General features: G+C 38.1%; 1 protein-coding gene across 3 annotated transcripts in view; it reads left to right on the plus strand.

Annotated features, from left to right (window-relative positions):
- Positions 1 to 25,640, plus strand: part of FGF14 (fibroblast growth factor 14) — a 624,162-nt gene that overhangs the window by 8,593 nt on the left and 589,929 nt on the right. For 2 of the 3 annotated variants that reach the window (XM_060636742.3, XM_060636741.3), the window contains exon 2: positions 1,381 to 1,415. The exons of the other annotated variant lie outside the window; for it this stretch is intronic. The gene's annotated coding sequence lies outside the window, so the exon portion shown is untranslated. The remainder of the gene's footprint in view (positions 1 to 1,380; positions 1,416 to 25,640) is intronic. 3 annotated transcript variants of the gene reach the window in all.

Genomic DNA, 25,640 nt, shown 5'->3' on the forward strand with positions numbered 1-25,640 from the left:
AAAACTTGCTAGATTATAAAAGAACGGCTGGATCCAAATTGATGGAATAAGTTAAGGTTACTTGTTCAGACGGCTTGACACGTTTTAAAGATTTTTCATTGGCCTAGTTTCCAGATAGCCTCCCGTCCCTTTCTATCTTTTCTTCCTTCTTTCTGATAAGAATTACCTCCCTGAAGTTAGCTTTTCAAAGAGGTGGCCTTCAGGTCCCGGAGAAGAGTGGGTAGAACATTTACACTGCAAAGGCACAAGGAAAGAATGCCAGCTCCTCCAACAAGGACATGTTTCCTAAATCCAAAAAAAAATTTTTTAATGTTTATTTATTTTTGAGAGAGACAGAGACAGAGCATGAGTGGGGGAGGGGAAGAGAGGGAGACACAGAATCTGAAACAGGGTCCAGGCTCCACGCTGTCAGCACAGAGCCTGACGTGGGGCTCGAAATCACGGACTGTGAGATCATGACCTGAGCTGAAGTCGGTCACCCAACCGACTGAACCACCCAAGTTCCCCCTAAACCAAAATTTCACAATACCTACAAACTTTAATAGATTAGCCAGGGCAGGGGGGTGGGGGAGAGTTGGGGATTGATTAAAAATGATAGATGGGTCTTGAATTGCTTCTAGAGCTGCAATTCTGTTCTTGTAAAGACTGAATCTACAAGATAAGGACAGTTCTTTGTAATTCCTCAAACAATTGGTATTGCAACCTGTATGATCTCAAAGGGCTGACCACCCATCCAACTATAGATCTTCTCTTTGCTTCTTCAGGTCAGGGAGAAGCTCTTCAACTAAGGTGGAAATCAAAAGATTCCTGTGTTCTAGATTTAGAGCTATTTGTCTTTGGAATGTTTTTCTTTCCTTTTGGGTACATAGTTTCATTTGACTTAGGACAGAAGGCCTAAAAAATTTCCTATGAGGTTCTGAATATCAGCCTCCAATATTGGCAAAGCTCTAACCATAGAACTAGTTAAAAAAAAATCATCCTTTTAAATATCTTGTCAGGTTTAGGCCAGGACAAGCAGTAAATATTCCTGGCAGTATTGAACAATCTATTGAATGCAAGAGGCATTCCCAAAGAAGGTGCAAAAGATACCTCTCTCCCAAGATCCAGAGCCACTCCCAAAGATAGCTGAAACAAAGACCCACTTCCCTTGAAAGCTGGCAATAATCTGTAGGGCACTAGCCACAAATGCAATGCAACTTCTATTTCTGTCTGGCTATCTTTTGAGGGCCCCCAACCTGATGGTTGCCAAGCCCAGTTGTCAGAACACAAAATGAGACAAGTAAGAAGGCAATAGTTGTCCTTGGGAGAGAAAGGATCAATAACCAATGCATCTTGAAAAGGAAGAGATAACATGAAATTTTACCTTCCTCTCTTGACCAGGCACTACAGACAGAGATCCAGGAGAGCTGATTCTGGTAAGAATTTCCACCCTTTGCTGGCTTCTCTCAGGTTTCCCTGATCAGTTTTCTCCAAGTCTCCAGAGTGAGTGGGGTTTAAAGTAGAGAGTGAAGTTGGGCATATACCAGAATTTGGCAAAGTTTTTTAAATTAATTTTATTTTAGTCTCCCCTTGGTTGTTTAAGGGAATACTGGTGGAGATTTACTGGAGAATCCCTTGGAGTCCCATCAACCCTGAGAGGGGCCCATGTGGAGACCCTCCTTTGGGGGTAGATATAAGGGCCTCTGGACATAGGCCATTAATTTGGAAGGTTTTTGTTTACAGTCTTGCAGTGTGTTTAGAGTGGAAAGGCAGTGCAGACAGAGGATTAGTAGACTGAGTACTGAGGTAAAGGAGGGTAGAAGGGAGTAGTAGGAGGCATTTCTTTCTTCTTTTTTTAATGTTTATTTATTTTTGAGAGGAGAGAGAGAGAGAGAGAGAGAGAGAGAGAGAGAGAATCCAAAGCAGGCTCCAGGCTCTGAGCTGTCAGCACAGAGCCTGCTGTGGGGCTTGAACCCACGAACTGTGAGATCATGACCGGAGCTGAAGTTGGATGCTTAACCACTGAGCCACCCAGGCACCCCTAGATCTGTTATTTCTTTGTAGTGGTGGATAGTCTAATGGCTTTTAATGGTCCAACTTGTGTGTACTTAGATTTTGATGTGCCATTCATCAGAAAAGTCTGAGTTTCTTGTGTTAATTTATTTCCCCAACCTTCCTAGCACTTTGTGCTGTGGACTTGCCTTGAGTTTTGTGAGTCCTGCTCCCCCAACGGCTGCCAACTTGCTTTCCTTAGATTGAAGGGTAACCATTATTTTCCCTTGAAATAAGCCTTCATAATTCAGCCAGACTTACTGTTTCTGACTGCCTGTGTGCACTGTTCCTGAGACTTGAAAGCCCCTCACCCCCCACAACGTGCTTAATCATAGATGAGTTTGGCTACAAACCTAAATATGTGGCCTACTAAGTCTCACCATGAAAATCTGGAGTCTCTCACACCCCAGTTTTCCACCTTGTGAAGAAAACCCCCTGGAGTCTCACACCCCAGTTTTCCACCTGGAAGGATTAAGATGAACAAACTTGAGGAGTTCAGAATGCAAAATAAGCAGAGTTTGATCAGAGAGAAGCTTACCAGAGCAGCTGGAGAGGCAGCAAATAAAATGGCTCTGTGGGTACAATCACCTGCTTCTAGAAGCCATCCCCAGAATCTTTAGCAGCTGTCTTCAGGGCCCATCTCATTGCCAAGCTGTCAATTTACAAAACTGAAACAATTTAGTAATCAGTTTGATGTCCTTTCTTCAAGGGAGAACAATCCTCAACTGGGGGAGTACAGTGCCTCACAAGTAGTTGGATCATTCTTCCCAAGGGATTTTGGGCAAGTGTGAGTTTTAAGAGGCGTTGGAAGAGGCAACAAGGAAACAAGCATGATTGACTGGGAGGTTAGGGATTCCCTTACAGGGCTAGGAGGTCCCATTTTCTAAGGTAAAGTAAGCTAGCTAAAGCCCAGCTGGAGGATTGTGATTAGTGAATGTTAGATTTCCTTGACAGGTGTTTCCCATTACATGCAGGATGCCTTAAGTTTTGGATTTGTGATGTGGACCAGGTGGCTGGGCCTGCCTCCATTTTGTGGGTCCTGAGATACAAATAAACTTTATCAGTAGTCAGGAACAGATCATGTGTTATGTGACATGGTCAGATTTATTCTTTAGGCAATTGCTATGGCGACAGCGTGGAAAATAGCTTTGAGTGGGGCAAGACTGAAGGTAGAAAGGCCACAAAGGAAGCAACTGAAGTGGAAGTGGTAAGGTCCAAAATAACACAGTGAGAGGGGCTGGAGAGAAAGGGCAGTCTGTCAACTTCAGTGGCCAATCTGAACTGGGGAAGGCAGGAGAAGGAGGAGTCTAGAATGTTTTGACCACAGGTTTTTGATTTGGACAACGCCTGTGGATCCGGATTCACTGACCATTGGCCAGATAGAATGCTTCCATCTCCTTGAAACATGGGGTAAAAACTTGGCTCTCTCCAGACTGTCCACATTAGGAGGGCTGTGGTAGCGGTGATTAGCAGGTAGAAAACTGACAAGTTTCTCTTTTTAGATCAAAACGTAAATAGGCAGTTGTAGGAGGGTCACTCTATGATAGAAAGTTCATTTTCTTCACTTCAAAGCTGGAAGTCCTCAGGGATGGAAAAAAGCTCTTTACAATGAAGAAAAGCCAAGAAGTTTTTTTTTTTTTATGATTATGTACAATTCTTTGTCGAGAGTAGATGTTTTTGTACACAATACTTTGTTCGGTTTGAGGAGTCAAGGAGTGCAATTAAATGCCACTTTTTCAGATGAACTCTTCAGGTCTGGCAAGAAAAGGAAGTGTGAACTTTATGGACTTTACATATGTTAAGTGTGTGCACCTGCTTTTTAGATAGAAATGAATGTAGTTATAATTAAAATGCCTTTCCCCCTGTAACATTTTGCTGTCTGCATGATCACAGTGGATCACTGAAGTATGTGGTAACCTCTTCTGTAATGCTGCCTCTTACATAAATCGTGGTTGGGGAGGGATTGTAATTTCTATTCTTTCAACTTCCTGGGTGAAGCTCATGGCACGCTACTGTTGTACTTTAAAAAAAGAAGAAACATGTAATAAGGCTTAAAGATGAAAATAATCGTAGGTTTTTATTTTTTTTTTAGTAGCTACCTATTTCAAAGTCTGAAACTCATCTTCAGTTGTGTTACTGCTGTACCCCAGGTATTGTAATTCTTAAGCAGAGAAATGATTCTGTTTGCCAGGAGGCCTGAGTCAGTGCCATAATTAAATACTCAGTAATCACCATTCTGCCTCAACATTTTCTTGGCGGGGCAGATTGAAAACACTAACCCAATATGCTCGTTCCTCCTTTATTATCCAAAGACTTGACTTGTTTCCTAGGAATTTGCATTTTTCATTGACTTCATTATATTTTCTTTTACACTGAAATTTTCTACTCATATGCCAATTCAGTGACATAAAATTCCTCACATGTCATACATATAATAATGGATATGAAATATTGGAAAGACTTTTAATGGAGTAGATACTAAATGTTAGAACTATTTTAATGATGCAGTAACAAGCAATTTAAAAAATGAATTTTAAAAGGATAGAAATTTTACATCAGTATTGCATATTGTTTACTTTCTCTTTTCTAATTATACGTCCTTTTAAAAGCTTGGGAATAATCTTAAAGAGCACAAGTGCTGAGGTGATTCTGTGGCACACGTGCCTTTTGATGGGGACATTAACCAGTGGCATATATACTAAAGATAGAGTGTGGCCTGATCTGCAGAGCCATGAAGTTTGATCCCTATTTGCTTTGTCCTTTACCAAAGTGCTTTCCCATCGCTGCGAATTCACCCCTTTGTCCCACTCTCCCTGTCTTTGTACGATGATACCCAGGATTTGATCCTTTCACATATTTCCCTTAGGCCTGTTTTTCACAAGTTTTGTCCTAATTTACTCTTTAGGCAAGGTTTGGATTAGGATTCAACTGGATCTTCTACTTTCACATGTATTGCGTTAGGGGAAAAAAGGCTAACAATACAGCTGTCAGAAAGCAAATGAGACACCTCTATCTGGACTTGAGATATTTGCTAGAAGTGAAATTTATTTGGCTTAATTTCTTCTTTCTGTGCTTTCAGTATCATGTAAAAACATGATTTGGATCTATTGCTTTATTAGATTATATAATAAAAATGACTTTTGGGTGGTGTTATTAGTAAATATTCTATCTCATACTCCCACCAGTGAATGTACATTAAACTTACCACACTTTTAAAAGCATATTGCTCTTCTGCTTTAACATAAATATCCTGAATTCCTTTTCTGAATTACTTTGAATCTTGTGTTATCATGATCTTTAAATAAATAATAATTACAACCAATTTTTTAGTAAATGCTTTCTACATACAAGGCAATTTATCTATATTACCTAATTAGTTCTCATAACCACAGGTAGGAACTTTTTTTTATACAGCTGACCCTTGAACAACATGGGCTTGAACTGTGTGGGTCTACTCTTATGTGGACTTTTTTCAATAAATCTATTGGAAATTTTTTTGAGGTTTGTGACAATTGGAAAAAAAAAAACCCGGCAGACAAACTGTGTAGCTTAGAAAGACTGAAAAATTTTAAGAAAAAGTTAGGTATTATTATAAGAATACAGTATAACATACAAAATATGTGTTAATCAACTGTTTACCTTCTTGGTAAGGCTTCCAGTCAACCGCAGGCTATTGGTAGGTAGGTTTTTGGGGGGTCAAAAGTTGAACGTGGAGTTCTGGCTGTGCAGGGGGTCTGTGCCTGCAAGCCAGGTGTTGTGCCAAGGTCAAACTATTTAACAGGAGAGAACTCAGGCATGAAGAGGCTAAGGAAGATGCCTGACAGTACTTGGCTAACGAAAAACCTGAGCAGTATGACTCCAGAGTGCAGACTGTTAAATCCCTGTGTTGTAACTGCCTCTCTAAAGACAATGTTCAAAGAATGTGACCAGTATTGTCTTAGTGGGTCTGTGAATCATTATATCCTGAAACTAAAACAGACTTCAATGTATTCAGTGTTTGGATATTTAGAACTTGTAATGCTTTTTTATTAAGCATGATTTCCATGCATTAAAGCACACAGTTCTTAACTGTAGTGTTTGATGTCTTTTGACTATTGTATCCTTGTAACCACCACCCCAGTCAAAACATAGAACATTCCCATCACCCTAGAAAACTCCTTCCCTGTTCTATCCACAAGTGACTCCCCTAAGAAGCAACCACATTCTGATGTCTCCCACTTTACGTTAGCCTGCTGTAGACCCTCATATCATTACATCATGGTGTCTTCATGCTTTTGAGTTTGCTTCTTTCACTCAGCATGTTGTTTTGGAGATTCACCCATGTCATTGTGTGTTAGATGTGTAGACTGATGTGGTAGCTTCTGTTTTCTTTTGTAAACTAGAAACTCCTAATTGAACAGACTTGCTTTTGGCTAACAGCCAGAAGTTGTCAAAAACTACAAAGGGTTTGAGAGTTGACCCAGTTTGCAGGCTACCAAGTTAGTCTGCCCCAGTTATATAGATGCTGGCTGAAGACAGGAGACTCCTGGGTCAGAGATAAAGGACTTTATTACTTAGGGCACAGCAGGCAGCATGAGCTTCATGTTCTAATCGATTCCCCTTGGCCCCAAATTCTCCAGGGGCAATGCTGAGTGACCCAGGTGGATGCTTGCACACAGGGTTTGTGTCACAGCTTAGGAACTGCAAGGTTAGGCAATCCCCTGTCTTTTAAGAAGTGCTTTGCAAAGCTGCCCAACCTTTGCCATGTGGGGAGGCATTATCTTCATTTTCCCGGTCAGGAAATAAATCTGTCTTGTAACCTGGAAGGAGGCGCTATCCCTGGATTCCAAGGCTATAACATCCTTGCAAAGAGTCTGAGACAAAAGCTGTTATGAGACGTGCAGAAATCTCATGGATAAGTTGTCATTTAAATCTGTGTCTGAAAAGCAACACTTTCTTTCCCTCTCTTTCTCTCAGGACTGCTATTTTTTTTTGTTCCAAAGATGCAGTTAGTCTATAGAAGGATATCTGTTATTTGGAAATTCAAAAGTGATCCTGAGGTTTTAAGAAGATAGACAATGTATCATCCTATACAATGAACTTACCTGTATTTACTAAATAGCATGTGGTAAGTTCTATGTTAGTTACTGGGAGAGATTTAAAGCATCCTGTAAGGATTTGGTCTTTGGCCGATGAGTACTTAAGCTAAATGTAGGGAGAATACTAGAAATGAGAGAGTCCTAAACAACCGAAGGCTAACTGGGGTGCTATAGGAGACCCATATGGGATGTAAGGCGAGGAAAGGGAAATCTTTTAGATAAGTGTGACCTGAGCCGACTCTTGAATGCATGTTTCAGTTGGCAGAAGAGAGAAAGAAGTGTATTCCTGGCAGGGGGAGTAATGTGAGTGAAAGTCAAAGGCTGGGGGAAAGGTACATGTCTGGGAATTTATGGGAATGTTAATAAAACCATATTTTCAAGGATTAGAGGATTCATAGTTTGGAGTCCAAAAGCCTGGCAGAGGAGTTAGATTGGATGTGGTAAAAATGCGTGAACTAGAGAATGTCTCTGCAGGGGGAGTGACGTGCTTGAGAATTGTTCCAGTACAGCTGGAAAGTGTGACTGGTGGAGCTGGCTGTGGGAGGGTAGCACTAGGAAGAGGGAGGCCTTTCATAGTAAAAAGCAGTCAAGTGAAATGTCCTTTCTTACTTGGATATGGGAAACAAAGCTCGGATTAAGGTGTGGTTCTGAGTATGACTGAATGTGGGCTGCTGAAATAGGTCTCTGCTTGTATATGTGCTGCTGCAGCGAGCACTAGGTCTCAGTGCTTGGGAAGGGATAAAGCAAAGACACATCTAGACACTCTGGAACAGTAAGGCCACCGTGTCCTCTGAGCTTTGAAGCATGGCTGAAAGGGGGCACCTGGGCAGCTCAGTCGGTTAAGTGCCCGATTCTCAATTTTGGCTCAAGTCACGATCTCACAGTTTGTGGGATCGAGCCCCATGTTGGGCTCTGTGATGACAGCAAGCACAGCGCCTGCTTGGGATTCTCACTCTGTCCCTCTTGCTCCACCCCAACCCTCTTTCTCTCTCTTTCTCTCCAAGTAAATAAACATAAACAAATTAAAAAAAAATGAGGGATGGCTGAAATAAAAGGCGTAAATGGGACAAAGAGATGTCATTGGGGAGGCTCTAGGTGGCTTCAGTGTACTCCCTGAAGTCGATGATTTGCTGAGAATGTGACAGGAAATGTAGCTAATATACCTTTGAAGGTTGCATGTTGCTGATACATAGACAAACACATGTCTTACGTAATTTAAGGCCAACTCCCAGTTTAAATTCTCTAGCTCTGGTAGCTTTATTGCCTTTCCAAATAAGGTGAGAATGACCTTCAGTTCTTTCAAGGTGAGTGCCGAACAACTTGGTAGTACTTAAGTATTCATCACAGCAGTTTATTTCTCTGCATGATGATGTTTTCCAGTGAAACACCATGCTGGGAAGGACTAAAAATGTCATGGGCTATTTGGATATAAGGCTATTTGGATATTTCAACAACTAGGACCACATTTTTTTCTATAAGAGTCCTGATACAGTGTGCTGTTCAAGCTCTGGTAGTGGACATGTGTCTTGGCAGTCCTTAGTGACCATTAGTGGATCAAGGGTTATTGGGGAAGTGCATTAAGGAATAGTTTTTAAAAGCACAACTGCTAGAAATAAATTTTATTTTTCCACTTTATGTTGTGAAATTTGAATTGTGTTTTCGGGGTCAATATCTCTTTCTTGCATGTCTTTATAAACTGATGTTTTAAGGAAGGTAACTTTTGTTAAAATAAGAGTATTAATTAAATGATTAATGGCTATTCAAACTTTATAAAAACATACCTAGTAATGCCTTAAAAGCAGCAGGTTCAGCTTCTTTGATTTAGAGCTGGGATCCTTATTAAAGGTCACGGTTTGTAAGAGTGGTACTTACAGGATCACAAGCATAATTCATACAAGAAGGGGAATGGGTTCGTTTTAGGTGGTGATAGTAGTAGTAAATGCCCTGCACCGGGAGCAAATTGGTAGCATAAACCTGAATTCTGTCATTTCTCTGGATTCGCACATAATTGAGCTAATCAAACCTTTAGCAAATTAGGGTAAACGTAATGGTTGTACCACGCGAAAGGTCAGAATACTGCAGAGTTAAGTAAAGGGCCTGAATGTTGTATTAGCATAGCTCTGAATAAAAAATTAAAATGTACACCCTTTGCATATAAAGATGCTACTCCAGAATCCACACTGCGTCCTAAGGATTCGCACAGATATGTGCACACTTTCTTATCCAGTCTTTCTGGTGCCCAATAACATGTGTTTGTGAGAGCCTTGAGAAAGGTCATTAGAGCCACTGAACGCACTCTGTGAATCATAACCTTCCTCTCTTATTTGTATTATCCCAAACAGAAGGAGGTGTTATCTCTGTGACTGTTGGTAATGGTTTTTGCCTGTCCATGCTTTTCCTTTTGCAGTAACAGTTTAAATGTAAGGCAGATCCTTGACCCTTTCTTTCTTGTATTCTTTTAAATTTATAATTGCTAGAAATACTTTTTAATATCATATATTTCATTATGAGCTATTCTTTTTTTTTTATGAGAGAGACAGAGAGAGTAAGCAAGGGAGAGGGGCAGGGGGGTGGTGAGAGTGAGAGAGAGAGAGAGAGAGAGAGAGAGAGAGAGAAAATCTTAAGCAGGCTCCACACTCAGTATGGAGCCTGATGTGGGGCTCGATTCCACAACCCTGGGATCACGATCTGAGCCAAAACCAAGAGTCGGATGCTCAACTGACTGAGCCACCTAGGTGGCCCTCGTTAGGAGTTCTTATCTACACTTCAGAATTATAAGAAAATTAAGGAAAATGATAGAAGTTGGTACTGCTAATAAATATGGCAATACTGGTACAAGGAATTTCAAAAAATTGCATGAAAGTCATTTTCGGGTAATACACATTATATTTATTTCCTAACTGCTATCTTACATTATGGCAAAATATCCATATTTTGAGTTGCTGAATAGTGATACACTATTTTAACTAAATTGTGGTTTGAATTTTTTAAGTTTGAAGGGTAAACACTAAGTGTGTTGAATGTATTTATGGAAGGTATGCTAGGTATTTTAGTTTATCACTAAATCCTGGATGTTTTTACACTTACCCAATCTGTAGGCTGATACAATCTTTCACCCAAGAGAGCCATTAGAGAAGGGTTCATTTTAAAAGCAATTTGAAAGCAGAAAAAAAAATAGCTAGGATGTAGGATACAAAATACAAATACGAAACACAAATATAAAAATACTAGATTATATATTTTGTGTTTTTAAACTTGTGATTTTGAAATTAAAAAACAAAATGTTTCATATTTTCACCAGTTCATTTCATGGCTTTCAAGTAGCTGTTGTTGAGATGATTTGCAATTAAAATTAGATACCAAGATCTGCAGCATAGGATGTAATGATTGAACAAGACATTTTAAAGCATATCTGCTTCCTAAATCAGGCTGGCTAGTCAGTCATCTTGGTATTGGGTAGTTAAGGATTGATACACTTTAAACTGCTTTCCGATAAGTAGACCATGTAGGTAGAGTTGCTACCTCCAAATATATGGTATATTAAATTACCACTATAGGTTTTTTATAGGTTTCAGTGTTGTTTTCTATCATGATTTCCCTGTGTATGGACAAGTATTAGATGAAAAGCAGAAAATAAGACACGAAAGAAAAAAATATATATAATGAATAGGACTTTAGGCTATTTAAAAACTTACTAATAGGAAATGCAAAACACTCTGACTTCTGTGGCTGTTGTCTTCATATGGCCAATGCAGGAGTTTTAAGATATCCATCATCGCTGATTCCCGTTGTCCATGGTGAGCCGGTCAGTAGTCCCTGAGTATCCCTGGTTTTGCTTCCCAAGGTTTCAGCTGTGGACCGGAAGCAGATGATCCTCCTTCTGACCAATTGTAAGAAGGTCAGTAGTAGCCTAACACTATGTTACAGCACCTGTGTTGTTCACCTCACTTAATCTCCTCACGTAGGCATTTTTTCATCTCACATCATCACAAGAAGGGTGAGTACAGTACAGGTAGATACTTTGAGAGAGAGAGAGACCACATTTCTACAACTTTGATTATAGTACATTATTATAATTGCTCTATTTTATTATTGTTGTTAATTTCTCACTGTACCTAGTTTATAATTACGTCTGTGTGTATAAGAAGAATCACCTGTAGAGGGTTTGGTAGGGTCCACGCTGTCAGGCATCCACTGGAGGTGTTGCAACAACTTATACCCTACATGTAAGGTGGGGGGGGGGGGGGCTACTGTATTTGCCAGTAGTTGCCAATACTTTTTTACTTTATAATCTCCTAAAGGCTGCTATGACTCTTCCATATCGCCTTATTAAACATCCATCTAAAGAAATAAAATGGGGAAACTCTGGTTATTTTAGATGCTCTCACATCTAAATTATTTTTTTGTTTATTGTGTTTGTTTGTTGTTTTGTTTTCCTTTGACTACTTCATTTGATAAGGAAGGAGGAGATAATAGCCCTGATTCTAAGACTTCCTTTAAATTAATTACCTGTGTTCACTTTGGGACTGACCCCCATTTGGATTCAAAGTTATAGTTTAATAAAACAAATAAAATATGTAGGCTTCTAGTATGTATCTATAGGGTATAACATCTAAGTAATTTATTTGATTAATATTGTAGGGTGTAGTCATATGACAGTGTGATCTTTCATTTCCCTGGCTCTGATGCTATGGGGCTAACAAGAGGGCACGGAGGGCTTTCTGGAAAGAATCAAACTCTGAGTCACCATAGATAATATCCTCATGTCTAATACACTTCTCTGAATAATTGTCTCTGCCCACTAGTTGTCATTTACTCCTTTCTCTATTTAAGAAATGATATTAGAATTAATATAATAGGGACATTATTAGAACAATAACTTTGAATATATTTTAATTATATAAAAATGTCAGGGCACCTGGCTGGCTCAGTCAGAGGAGCCTGTGACACAGTCTGGGGGTCGTGAGTTTGATCCCCACGTAGGGTGTAAAGATTACTTAATAAAACATTAAAAAAAGTCAATCATTGACAAATATTGTTACTTTATTGTTAGTAACAAATTACTTGAGCAACACTGTACAGCTGATCATGGTATATGAGTGATTCAGACACCATGATTGAGAACTGATATTTTAGATTTTAATGTCTGAGGATTGGTTTCCTTTTTCAAAAGAAGCTATCGCAATTTTTGGTAACATTTTCAAAGCATGAAGTCCCATTTCAGGCAGCCAATTCAACACCTAAGACGTACTGAATTCCTTCTATATGAAGAATGGTGTGCTTGGCCCAGAGGATGATTCATGAAGACGGGGTCTTAGTGTTTCTAGGGGGATAGAGGGGATTGAAAGGTTGGGTAAAGAGAAAGGATGCTGGGTATGGTCAGTCCTGGAGCTAAAGGAGCAATATTGCTAGAGGTGGAGGAATGAACTGATTATCCTCCTTCCCCTCTTCTCCTGTTTCCTTTTCCCTTTGCCACTGCCAGTTGTGTCATGAGATTCTGTATGTTGGACCAAATGAGGGATAGATTTGGGCTACAGTATTCCAGACAGAATGCAGAGTCCGTCGCTGTTCTTACATAGCATTTCGTGTTAGGCAGGGTACATTTTTAAGTTGAAAAATACAATGAAAAATCGTAACAACTAAAATATGTTATGACTGGAAATTGTTTTCTGCCCACAAGGCCCGCCAGAAATGCCGTTGGGGGTCTTTGTGCATTTTTTCTTCTTCTTAACATGCTTACTTGGCTATCAGTAGGCATACTTGTCTAATGACTAATAAGAAAACTGAAGAACATTTTCTGTAGTAGAAGAAATCTAAAATAATTTGTGATACAACTATAATATAGTTGTGAATGTATTTCTCCTATCTCATTTTTATGAGCTTTATTGAGATATAGTTCATACACTTTAAAATTTACTCTTTTAAAGTGTACATTTCAATAACTGTTAAGTATATTCAGGTATCGTGCAACTGCAACCATTGCCACTATCTAACTTAAGAACATTTTCATTGACTTACGGAGAAGCTCCATACAGCAGTCACTCCCTGTTTCTGCCTCCCCTCATACGCTGTTTCTGTGGGGTTTGCTCATTCTGGATATTTCATATGAACGTAATCATACAATCTATGAGTTCATTTGATTAACATAATGTTTTCGAGGTTCATCTATGTTGTGGAACATATCAGTTCTTCATTCTGTTTTATTATCCAGTAGCGTTCCATTGTGTAGTAGATATGCCACATTTTTTCATTCTTCACATGATGCACATTTGGGTTGTTTCCATTTTTTTTTTTGTTACTAGATACAGTGTTGCTATGAGCATTTGTGTATAAGTTTTACCCAAAAATTTCAGTTCTCTTGGGTATATACGAAGCAGAATTGCTGGTCAGATGGTAATTGTATGTTAATACTTTTAGAGGCCACCAAATTGTTTCTTAAAGCAGCTGCACAATTTTACATTTCCTCCTGCAACAGCTGAGGGTTTCAGGTTCTCCACATTCTTGCCAACTTTTGTTATTGTCAGTTGTTTTGATTACAGTCATCCCAGTGAGTGTGAAGTAGTAGGTCATTGTGGTTTTGATTTGCATTTCTCTAATGACTAATGACATTGAACTTCTTTTCATGTGCTTATTGGCTATTTGTATATCTTCCTTGGAGAAATGTGTTTTCAAGTTTTTTTTTCCCATTTTTAACTGGATTATTCATTTTTTAATTTTTGATTTGTAAGAGTTCTTTATATATTCTGGATATAAGTTTCTTATTAAGTATATGATTTACAAATTACAAATGATTTTCTTTTATGAACTGTTTCTTCACTTTCTTGATGGTGTCCTCTGATGTACAAAATTTTAAATTTTGATGAAGTTCAATTTATCTATTTTTTTTTTGTCATTTGTGTATTTGGTGTCATTGCTAAGAAACCATTTCCTAACTAAATATTTATTCCTAAGTTTTCTTCTGAGAGTTTTAACCCTTTTACATTTGAGTCTTTGGTCCATTTTGAGTTAATTTTCATATTTTGTGTAAGGTAGGGGCCCAGCTTCATTCCTTTGCTTGTGGACATTCAACTGTCCAAGTAGTATTTGTTGAAAATCTCATGAGACTTATAAATCTTATTTTAAATTAATATATAACCAAAAGAACTTTTTACTCTGCTTAATTTGTTTTACTAAAAAACAAACTAAAATGTCTTGATATTTCAAAGAATTGAATTTTGTTGTATATTACATGAAACTATAATAGGGGTACTGTGAAAATTTTTAGTAGCAATACATGCCTACTTTTACTGTAGTTTAGCTTATAAACACTTAAAAAATTAATATCCTGTGAAACATAAACTTTTTTTAATGTTTATTATTTGAGAGAGAGAGAGAGAGAGACAGACAGACAGACAGAGTACGTGACAGGGAGGGGCAGAGAGAGAGGGAGACACAGAACTCTAAGCAGGCTTCAGGCTCTGAGCTGTCAGCACAGAGCCCAACGTGGGACTTGAACTCACGAACTGCGAGATCATGTCCTGAGCTAAAGTTGGATGGTTAACTGACTGAGCCACCCAGGCGTCCCTATAAACACTTTTAAGATATTCATGTCCTTGTGAAAATAGAACACAGACTAGCTATAGATATATAGAATGAACAACTTTTATATATTTATCTTTGATTGAAATATTGCTCTGACTATTCTCATCTGTTTATTTTCAAAGCATGGGCATTTCATTAATATATTGACAATATGATACTATATTTACATTTAATTTGTCTATTTAGCTTACTTAATGCAATGAAGGTGAGAAGTCACTGTGAGATATAAATTATACTTCTTTTATTTAAACATATTCTGGTTTGGGGCGCCTGGGTGGCTCAGTTGGTTAAGCGGCCGACTTCAGCTCAGGTCACGATCTCGCCGTCCGTGAGTTCGAGCCCTGCGTCGGGCTCTGGGCTGATGGCTCAGAGCCTGGAGCCTGCTTCCGATTCTGTGTCTCCCTCTCTCTCTGCCCCTCCCCTGTTCATGCTCTGTCTCTCTGTCTCAAAAATAAATAAACGTTAAAGAAAAAAATTAAACATATTCTGGTTCACTTCTTAAATATCTCACGCAAAACCTAAACATTCCTTGATATGAATGTCATCTAGAGTTGTAACAGAACAATCCTGCTCCTACAGCTTACTGTGGCTTTGCATTAAAAAAATCACCCTATTTTCTAGTAAAGCAAAGCCCTGTCATCATGTGTGAGTAGAGCCTCTCCCATAGCAGGTAGATGTTCTCAGGTCCAATGATCTGAGGAAAGGTTCTGGCATGAACCTGAGCCTTGAGAGTGGGAGTAAACTACATAGGAAGAGAAACTTCATAGTCTCCCTAATGCTTCTCTTGGGTTTGGTTATTAGGTTACTAGTAATTAGGCATTTGGGGCAGGTTGGAAGCTTAGTAGGGAGGTTTTCGTGTATTGAACTCTAAACTGAAAACAGGTAAACTATATGCTAGATTATCTGATTCCATGACATTCTAGGTTGATTCTCTTTGTGTTATGTCCAAGTATTTAATAAACTTATATTTAAGTATTATGGCCTTGCCTTGACTGTGTGCTGGGAAATTAGGAGAAGGGCCGTTTACTTTTGCTTCAACCAGAGTATGAAACTCAGAGAAATGTCAGTATTCTCTCCCTTGAGGCCATCATTAGTGAGGTACCCAAAGGGGAGATGAATCTCAGGAGGCACGACTGAGGCTATAAAAGGCCTGGCTGGCTTTCCAGTGAAAGCTTTGGAAGTTCCTGGTGTTATTTTCTAAGGAACATAATAGTTTTTCTCTCCAAAGCTAATTTTTTTGTTTGATGATATCAAAAAAATATTTTATTTTCAAGTGCATTGCCAGAGAACAGTGCAGTTATGTGAGATGATTTTGTTTCACCTTTCTAGCTAGAGTACGGTCCCCAGACTTGAGAACAGGGTAGGATTGTTAACGTCAGCATATGAGCATGCTGATGTTCTTTTGCCTAACCTATATGCATATTTAACATCTAGAAACATATAATAAATGGTGTGTGTGTGTGTGTGTGTGTGTGTGTGTGTGTGTGTGTATGCACATTACCTATGTGTACGGGTGATATACAAATGAATACCACAGTGATATCGCTGCTATTTCTTCATCTCCAGCGTCAGACATACTGCTTCACCTAGTAGGTTTGCTGTATGGATGCAGGTTAGAACAAGTTTGATTTCCTTGAAAGTAATGGTGATATTTTTCTTAAGGTTCTTAATTAAGATATCTCTAACCTAAATTTGGGAGTGAAGCTCTATGTACAAATAACCGCTTTAACAGTGGTTTTTGATGGTGTTATTATAATATTTAAAAAAGGAAATACTTGGGGCGCCTGGGTGGCTCAGTTGGTTAAACATCTGACTTTGCTCAGGTCATGATCTCGTGGTTCCTGAGTTTGAGCCCTGCGTGGGGTGGGGCTCAGTGCTGACAGTTCAGAGCCTGGAACCTGCTTTGGATTCTGTGACTTCCTCTCTCTCTGCTCCTCCCTGGCTCATGCTCTGTCACTCTCTGTCTCTCAAAAATTAAAGTAAATGTTAAAAAAAATTAAAGAAAATAAAAATAAAAAAGGAAATACTTAAAAATCTGGATTTTTATTTGCCTGGGCATTTTCCTTAAAGGAAGCATAGAAAACTTCAGTCCTTTATGCCTTCCTCCATGTTAGAGAAGGATCTTCTGATACAAGCAAGTCCAAACCAGCTGATTTTCTCTTCTGGCTCGTGCTAGCCAGGATGTCCCCAATCCTATCAGTCTGGTGGGCTGGTTTTGGGTTACTCTGTCTAACGGCCACTCGGTTCTTCTGTGTGGTTATTGTTTTTCTTTGACAATGACCGCTAGATAGTTGTATATTCAAAAAAAATTTTTTGTTGCCTTTTTTTTTCCTGATAAAGACCGCAGTAAAAGTGTGTGAACTTTGGATTTAGATAAAGATTGATATCCTAGCTGTGATTTCTCTGGACCTCAGAGCTGTTTTTATTTGTTAGGTTTGTTTTGTGTTTGGTCATGGAGGGAGAATATCTCCTTTACATATTGGTGCTGACTACAAGAGAATAAATCAGTAAAGTACCTGACCCAATACCCAGCACACACATACTTACCTATTTGTTCCTTGCCCCTCACGTCTTAGTCAGAAAGTTTCTTTCCTAGCTTTTCCAGTGGGTGACCTATGCTAAAATAACTATTATTTTTTAATTAATATAATGTTATCAAGCTTTTACCCGTAGCTAATGCTATAGGGTTCATAAATAAATTTTTTATAAGTGTCCAAGTAAAGGTTGAAGGAAGACAGACTTAGAGGCTCTAGTAGAAGGTGTTTACTCACTAAGCCTCCTTTGTACAAAGGGCCCAACCAGATCTTTGCTCCTAAGCCTCCAGGGCCTAAAGGAGCCTAGAACATTTTGTATTTTGCCCAGAGTGGGACTGACTGTTCCAAATGAAGTCCTTATATTGTTCTTGAGCTAAAGAATGTTGTCCAATATCTGTGCTAGAATTTTACAGTACCTGCTTTTTTCCTGTCTGTATTGTAGAGATGAGCCTTCATCATCTCTATAGAGCGAAATGAATATTTTAAAATATTTTTAAACTTCCGTATATTTTACTTCATTCTTCTTATTATCTTCCTTAACTGCTTATATCTAACAGTAATTAGCTCAAAAACTTTGAAGTGAATTTTATGGGTTGTTCTCATTCTCTAATGGTTTTTACCCTGGTTCTGAATGAATAAAGCACATTTTAAAGTGAACTTTGTGTGCCTTTGTTTTGCTAAGAGATTTGCCTCCCGACTATTCTTTACTTTTACTTCTTCGGTTGTAAAAGTCTCATTTGTAGCTTTGAACTTCTCATTTTTGCTACTGGGCTTTTATTATTTTTTTTTTTCAACACTTCCCCTTCTATTGTGTATTTAATTCTTTGTTTTGCTGTTGGTGATGCTGCTCACACCCAAACACTATAAATAGCTGTCTTGTCAATTTTGTATTATTCATGAAAATCATAGCCCTTTCCTTTGTTCCTACCTAACGACTTTGGGCTCTGTTGTTCCATTTTTCTCCTTAGGAAAAAAAATAACCTAGATATTTAAAGTCTAGTTTGATTTTGCCTCTTTCAAGGGCTTTTAAGAAATGCCCTGCCTCATGAGAATCCTGTGTTGGGTGGGAGAAGAGTTTGGACCTAGCAAACACACCTGCCACTGCAGAAATCAGGTGACTGAGGCTGTTTCTAAGTCCTTGCACCACTGGGCTTGTTGTGATGGCTACTTATCATTCCGGAGCTGCAAGGAATACCAGACTTTTCTTTTTGTTGAGAATGCCATGGGAAAACACATTTCAATGTGCTGAGAAAGTATAGTTGGGAACCTAGCAAGTGAAGGTGAATGGCCTGATTCAAAATGTCAGTCAAGTAACTACAATAAGTGATTTTCTATTGAATATTTTACATAACACCAAGATGATGAAGTTTCTTTTAAAGTTATTTTGTATTTCCTTTGCTATTTATTTAGAACTTGATAGTAGTGGGAGTTCTTTCTAAGGCTGTGGGTGAGGAAAAACATGTTTTGAGAGCATTACAGACTAAGGAATTGTATCTGCTAGTCAGAACAGAGGCCTGGGCTACATAAAGACATGGTGACATCACCTGTGTGTGGCCAATAACAGAAAGCTTAGGAATGAAGAGGGCATAGAGGAGAGACAGAAGACATCTTAGAACAGAGCCCCTTACAGACTCCAGTGTTTAAGCCATAGAAATCAGTCAGGTATTTTTTGTTGACAAGAGAAGTCACTGACTCATTCATTTTTAAAAACATTTTTAATGTTTATTTACTTTTGAGAGAGAGAGAGAGAGCGTGCGAGAGAGTGCACAAGTTGGGGGAAGGGGCAGAGAGAATCCGAAGCAGCCTCCAGGCTCTGAGCTGTAGGCACAGAGCCCCACGCGGGGCTCAGACTCACAAACTGCAAGATCATGAACTGAGCCAAAGTTGGATGCTTAAACAACTGAGCTAACCAAGGCGTCCCTGACTTATTCCTTAAAATCTGAATATCAACGTGAGAAATGGACTCTAGATACTACAGCTTCAGAATTAACAGACTTTTTAAATTTCAGTTAGGTTTGAACTCAATAAAGAGAGAAGATACATTTTAAAAAAGGAGGTACATTAGGCTACCCTATTTTTTGGTTATGATTTGTGCCTTTATGCATGTAGTTTTTAATCTATTGTTGATCATTTTTTTTTAATGTTTATTTATTTTTGAGAGACAGAGCATGAACAGGGGAGGGGCAGAGGGGGAAGGAGACACAGAATCCAAAGCAGGCTCCAGGCTCTGAGCTGTCAGCACAGAGCCCGATGTGGGGTTGAACCCACAAATCATGAGATCATAACCTGAGCCCAAGTCAGACGTCCAACCGACTAAGCCACCCAGGTGCCCCTGTTTTCGATCTTTTTAAGGAGCAGATTTGAAAAATAAAAAAAGAAGGCAGTGAATTTTTTATTGACATTTTATTTGAGGTTGGGTTTTCTTAAGACTAAGGATTGGTTATCTTGTGTGGAAGGAAACTCATGTGAATGTTTTTCATTAATGGAATTTGGAGGACACAGCTCTAAATTACAGACTGAATTTTATACTTCAGAATGTTGCTTCTCATATACGCAGTCTTATCTTCTGAACATCAGGTCTTTAATTTACTTCACTTAGAAGGTAAATTTATATGATAGATTTAATTTGATTTATTTATTTGATTTGATTTATTTATATATAATTTGATTTTATTATTTGATTTGATTTATTTATATGATAGATTTAATTTAATTTTTTTAAGTGAAAAAACCTTTCTCAGTCTTCTGCATCATTATCATTATAGAATTATAATTTGTGTCAAAGACTTGACTTACTGATCATTAGTACACTCCAACATCTTATACCTTCAGCTAAAACATTTTATTTGAATCACACTCTCTGCTGGCTGTGGTTTGATCACTGCTGTGATTTGCACACCTTGCTGCTATTAGAGCAGGAGGAATACAACGTACTTCTGGTTCCCGCTGAGCACCTGCCCCTTGATTGATCCTCAACTAGTAATGAGGAGTAAGATTATGTATGGATGTGGATTTTGTGTGTGGGGTGTAATTATGGCTGCAGAGGTATTACTTTTTATCTGAGTGGATGACTTTTCCTATCACTCTCCAAATTTCCAGTTCTATTGGGGTAGAGTCGGCTGAAATGCCTGGCCAGATGTTATAGGCTATTTTGTCCAAGTCTTCCTTAAACTCTAGATCTGATGTATTGCTTTGCCTTTCTAAACTCTGGTTTGTGTAAGGTTAGTTGTCTGAAATGGAAGTTTGCAAACATCTGTTTATTAACTCACATTTTTTCATTTCTCAAGTGTTCTTTCTACTGTGGAATCAGCATAATGCACCAGCAAGCTTGTATTTTTATGAAATTGCTTCAAGGTATTGGGAATTTGGTTAGATTGCACAGATTGCCAATATATCTTGGGTCACTTTAGAAAAGTTCACTTTAGCCTTTGATTGAAAGAATCTCTAGAAGGGATTGGTTTGATTTGGGGTGACAAAATTCCTGTCAGCAAATGTTTGGTGCCGTTAAGAGAGGAGCCTGCCTCCTCTGTTTATGGATATTCATGAAATCTGATCTACAACTTTAAGATGTTACTTTGCTATTTATTTTCCTTCAATCAAATGTATAAGGTATGGACTTTTATACTCTTAAAAACATAATCCTCCCTGCATTCCCCCTTCTTCACAGCTGGATGTAATCTCTTAAATTGAACCATCCTGCGCTTAGATGTCAAACACATTTACCTTACCTTTGTATTACAGCCATATGTGCCTGTTAAATTGTAAGTTCCAACCCAATCTGAGACTCTGGCTAGCTCATTATGGAATGTCTGATACCTAGAAGAGTGTTTTGCAGGTAGTAGATGTTCAATAGATATTTAAAAATTTAATTCATTGAATAACTTTGTTTTAATATTTCTTCAATGTGCAATTCTTCAGAACCTGGAGAAGATAGGATACCTTTGAGAAGGAGGTGTAAATAAAGTAGCATCCTATTTGTACTTGAAAGTACCTGTGGCAAAAAAAATATTACTGCAACAATTTATTCCTACTTTACACAAACTTCAGGTCTAGTCTAGTGCAATATTATAGCATAGGTCATAACAATCAGACTTACTTCAGGGTTGGAAGGGTCCTGAAATGTGCATCCCAACTTTCCACCCAATGCTTGAGTTCCTGCTGAAGCACTGGCTGTCAGCCTTGGCCATGTACTAGAATGATTTGAGAAGCTTTAAAAATCCCAGTGCTTGGGCCCACTTCAGTCCAATTGTATAAGAATCTCCACAGGTGACTCCACAGGTGACCAAGGCATCAGTGTTTTTTAAATCTCCTTTGGTGATTCTAATGTGCACTCAAGGTTAAAAGCCATTGTTTTTATAAAGCCATTGTTTTTATAAAATCTCTCCCAAATAGTTTTCGAGTCTGATTTTGTGTTTATTCCATTTACTCAAATATTGACTTAATTATAAGAATGTTTGAATTATATACTGGTTGAATTACATAACAAATCAAGCTCACCAATTTAATGCTTAACTGTTGATAAACAACACCAAGGAGAGAGTGGCATTTAAATTTGAATTATCTACTTTGAAGTAGTTTTGCAACACTATTGAATGACTTCCAAAAGGCTGATCATAAAAATCACTTCAATCATTTTCAAATTTTACTTTAGCAGTAATCAGGTTACTTGGTGTGACTCAGATGAACATTCTGCTCTTAGAGTATTATGTTCATTTCATTTTCTGGTACCTGAGCAGATTGTTTTTGTATTTATCTGCCTGTGTCTTACTGTTGTACAACGTTTCTAGCAAAAAGTTGGGTAGGCCCTTTTGGAAGTGTGCTCGCTTCTTAGGACAGTAATGTGCCATTCAGGAAACTTCAAACATAATGAAAGAACTTAGGGGAATAGTGATAGTCGGCTTTGTAAAACACATTTAGAGAAGAATTTTTAGAGAAAGCTGTATTTGACCACACACACACACACACACACACACACACACACACGTATATTCTTGCTTAGAAGCTTGCCTATATGGAGACCATTTACCTCTGTGTCAACTTATTTAAACACTTTTGCATTTCCTTTAGTTTTTAGTAGAATAGGGGCACTAAAGGTCAGTATATGATATCATTATCAAATATTCAAGTGGTTGCAGAGCCAGACAAACCTGGATTTCAGTCTCATTTCCATCCCTCCTCACTATCTGGCCTATAGCAGATTATTACTTCACCTCAGCCTCGGTCTCTCTATAAAGTAGAGATACTGGCACATGTCTTATAGGGATGTTGTGAGGATTAATAGTGATAATGCATAGAAAAAGCCTCAAAGTAGTGAGTCTCTCCTTGGTTATAGGAAGTGCTTGTTAACTTCAATTATTTTTGTACCACTTTATTGAGGCGTGATTGAAATGTAAAAGGCTGTACATATTATACACAACTGGATGAATCTGGGGATAAATAACACACTTGTTATCACCATCACTGAGGCCAGAGACATATCTATCACCTCCTAAAGTTTCCTTTTGCCCCCATTATTATTAGTAGTAGTAGCAGTAAGAATACTTAACCTAAAACCTGTCCTCTTAGAAAAATTTAAGTATACAATTGAGCATTGTTAGCTATAGGCACTGTGCTATGCAGTTGATCCCCAGAAATTACTTATTTTGCATAAGTGAAACTTTGTACCCTTTGACCATCACCTCCCCATTTCCCCCTCTCCCCAGCCCCTGGAAATTGCCATTCTATTCTCTGCTTCTATCATTATGACTTTTTAAGATTCCGTATATAAATGAGATTGTACAGCGTTTGCCTTTCTGTGTCTGGTTTACTTTATTTAGCTAATGCCCTCCAGGTCTATCCATATTGTCACAAATGGCAGAATTTCCTTCTTTTCTAAGGCTGGATGATACTCCATTGTGTATGTACAGACCACATTTTCTTTATCCATTCATCCACTAATGGATAGTTAGGTTGTTTTCATATCTTGGTTATTGTGAATAATAATACTGCCATATCCATGGGAACTCAGATTTCTCTTTGAAATCTTGATTTCAGTTCCTTTGGACAAATACTCAGAAATGAGATTGCTGGATCATATGGCAGTTCTATTTTTAATTTTCTGAGGAACCTCCACACTTGTTTTCCATAATGTTCACATTAATTTAAATTCCCACCAACATTATTTCCAGGGTCCCCCTTTCTTCATATCCTCATCAACAGTTGTTAGCTTCTGTTTTTTATTAATAGCCATCCTAACAGGTGTGAGGTGATATTTCATTGTGGTTTCCTTTCTTTTCTTTTTAATGTTTATTTATTTTTGAGAGAGAGCAGAGGAGGGGCAGAGAGAGACGAGGACAGAGGAACTGAAGCGGGCCCTCACGCTGACAGCAGCGAGACTGACCCTGAGATCAGGACCTAAGCCAAAGTTGGATGCTCAACTAACTGAGCCACCCAGACACCCATCGTTGTGGTTTCATTTGCATTTCCTTGGTTAGTGATGCTGGGTGCCTTTTCATATACCTGTTGGCTTTTTGTATGTAATCACTATTACTGGGTAGATTACAATGGTTGTAAAATATGATCTTTTAAGACAATAATAGAAAAAATCCTGAGACTAGTTCTGTTGAGAACATCACCGTTGCACTTCCTTATAAAAAAAACTACCCTCAGACATGATCTTGGATTATGCCTCCACCAAACTGAATTTTTTATTGAGAGCTCTCATGAGAGCCCCATGAGAGGCTCATGGGTAGGGATGGGTTTCTTTAAGGTCACAGAGCATAGGTGATGGTTGAGGTCCTTAGGTTTTCCTGGGGATACTGGGAAAGCTAGCCTTACAGGTAGCACTCTTTGGTCAACTAAGACCCTCCCAGCATCTATTTATTGCTAGTCTTCTTGTATGTTACATGTAGAGTTGTCAGATTATAAATAAAGGGCATCCACTTAAATTTTACTTGCAGATAAATAACTAATTTTATTTTTAGTATAAGTATGTCTTAAATTTTTCATGGGATATATTTGTGGTAAAAGGAGTATTCATTATTTATCTGAAATTCAAACTTAACTGGGCATTCTGTAGTTTTCTTATTTTTGTTTTCCTTTTTAAATCTGGCAATGCTACCTACATGCTATAAGAATTCTTTGGGTTAGATGTTTGGTAGCTTTTTAAAGTAAAATGGGAGTATTTCTGAATGAAATAGAAATACTCTTTACATAAGTGAAAAGGGTAAAGTATAGCATTAAAATGGCTTAATTTGTTGAAATACTATAATATAATTATTACAGTTTAATAATAATAAATAAAATTAGACAATGATGGTGCAGGTAGAACATCTTCTTACTTCTCTAATCTCAAGGATTTAAGTGAATCCGAAACCTAACACTCTTCTGACCATATACTTCTAGCACATTACAGAGCATGTATCGTAGCAGAAGTATAACCTATTTTGAGAAAGTCTGAAGTTAAAAAGGGTTAAAGTATGATTATTCATGCTCTGAATAATTTATTTTATTAGTGCATTTAAAACATACTATGGACAAACATTTTATTTACATCTATTTTAATGTAGCAATTCCTGAACACTGCAGAACATACTGAATTCTCACTTCTGTAAGCATTTATTTATTTTTAATATTTAAACTTCTTAAAATTTTATTTTTTTACCTTTCTGTAAACCTTTGAAGTCCTTACTTTGGTATTCATTTATTTATTCATTCATTTAACATGACTAAGCATCTTCCCTATGCCAAGAATTGTGCTTAGTGCTGGGGATATAAAAATAAGTAAGACAGAATTATTGTCCACATGGAACTCATAGTATAGCTCTAGAAAGAGAGAGGTGAAATTGACATTATAATAACATGTGGCAACTGTTATAACAAATGGCATGAATTGCTTCCAGATCCACAAAAAGTAGCTTGATGGAGGCTTCACTAAATATGTGATGTCTAAACTTGGTTTTCAAGGATGAATAAAAGTTTGCTGGACAAGAAGATAATTAAAGCCATTTGGGGGAAGTGGGAGGGGAGAAAGAGAGAGAGAGAGATAGAGAGAGTTAAAAAAATAACCCAACAACCCAGGCTATGAAAGAACCTGGTGTAACTGGTTAATAGAAGATGGGGAGGAGGAGGGAGCGTTCTAGAAACAGCATAGAATGTGGAGTTAATAGTAGGTTTAAAGACAGGTAAGATGAGTCCACAGAGACATTTTATATCAGGTTCTAAGTTTTGATGATTTTATTGTGTAGTCAATGGGGAATTACCCTAAGTTTTAAGTCAGCAAGACCTAATTGCTTATGTTTCAGGAACATACCTGGAATATAGAAAGACAGGTGGCCAGTTGTTGCAATAGTTTATAGGCAATGATATGAAGACATAGGAATAGAGCAGTTGTAGTAAGAGTTGAGGGATTTTGGGTAGGAAACATTTCTAAGAATTA

This window comes from Panthera onca, chromosome A1 (assembly GCF_046562875.1).
Source record: "Panthera onca isolate mPanOnc1 chromosome A1, mPanOnc1 haplotype 2, whole genome shotgun sequence".
In the NCBI taxonomy this organism is placed as follows: domain Eukaryota; kingdom Metazoa; phylum Chordata; class Mammalia; order Carnivora; family Felidae; genus Panthera; species Panthera onca.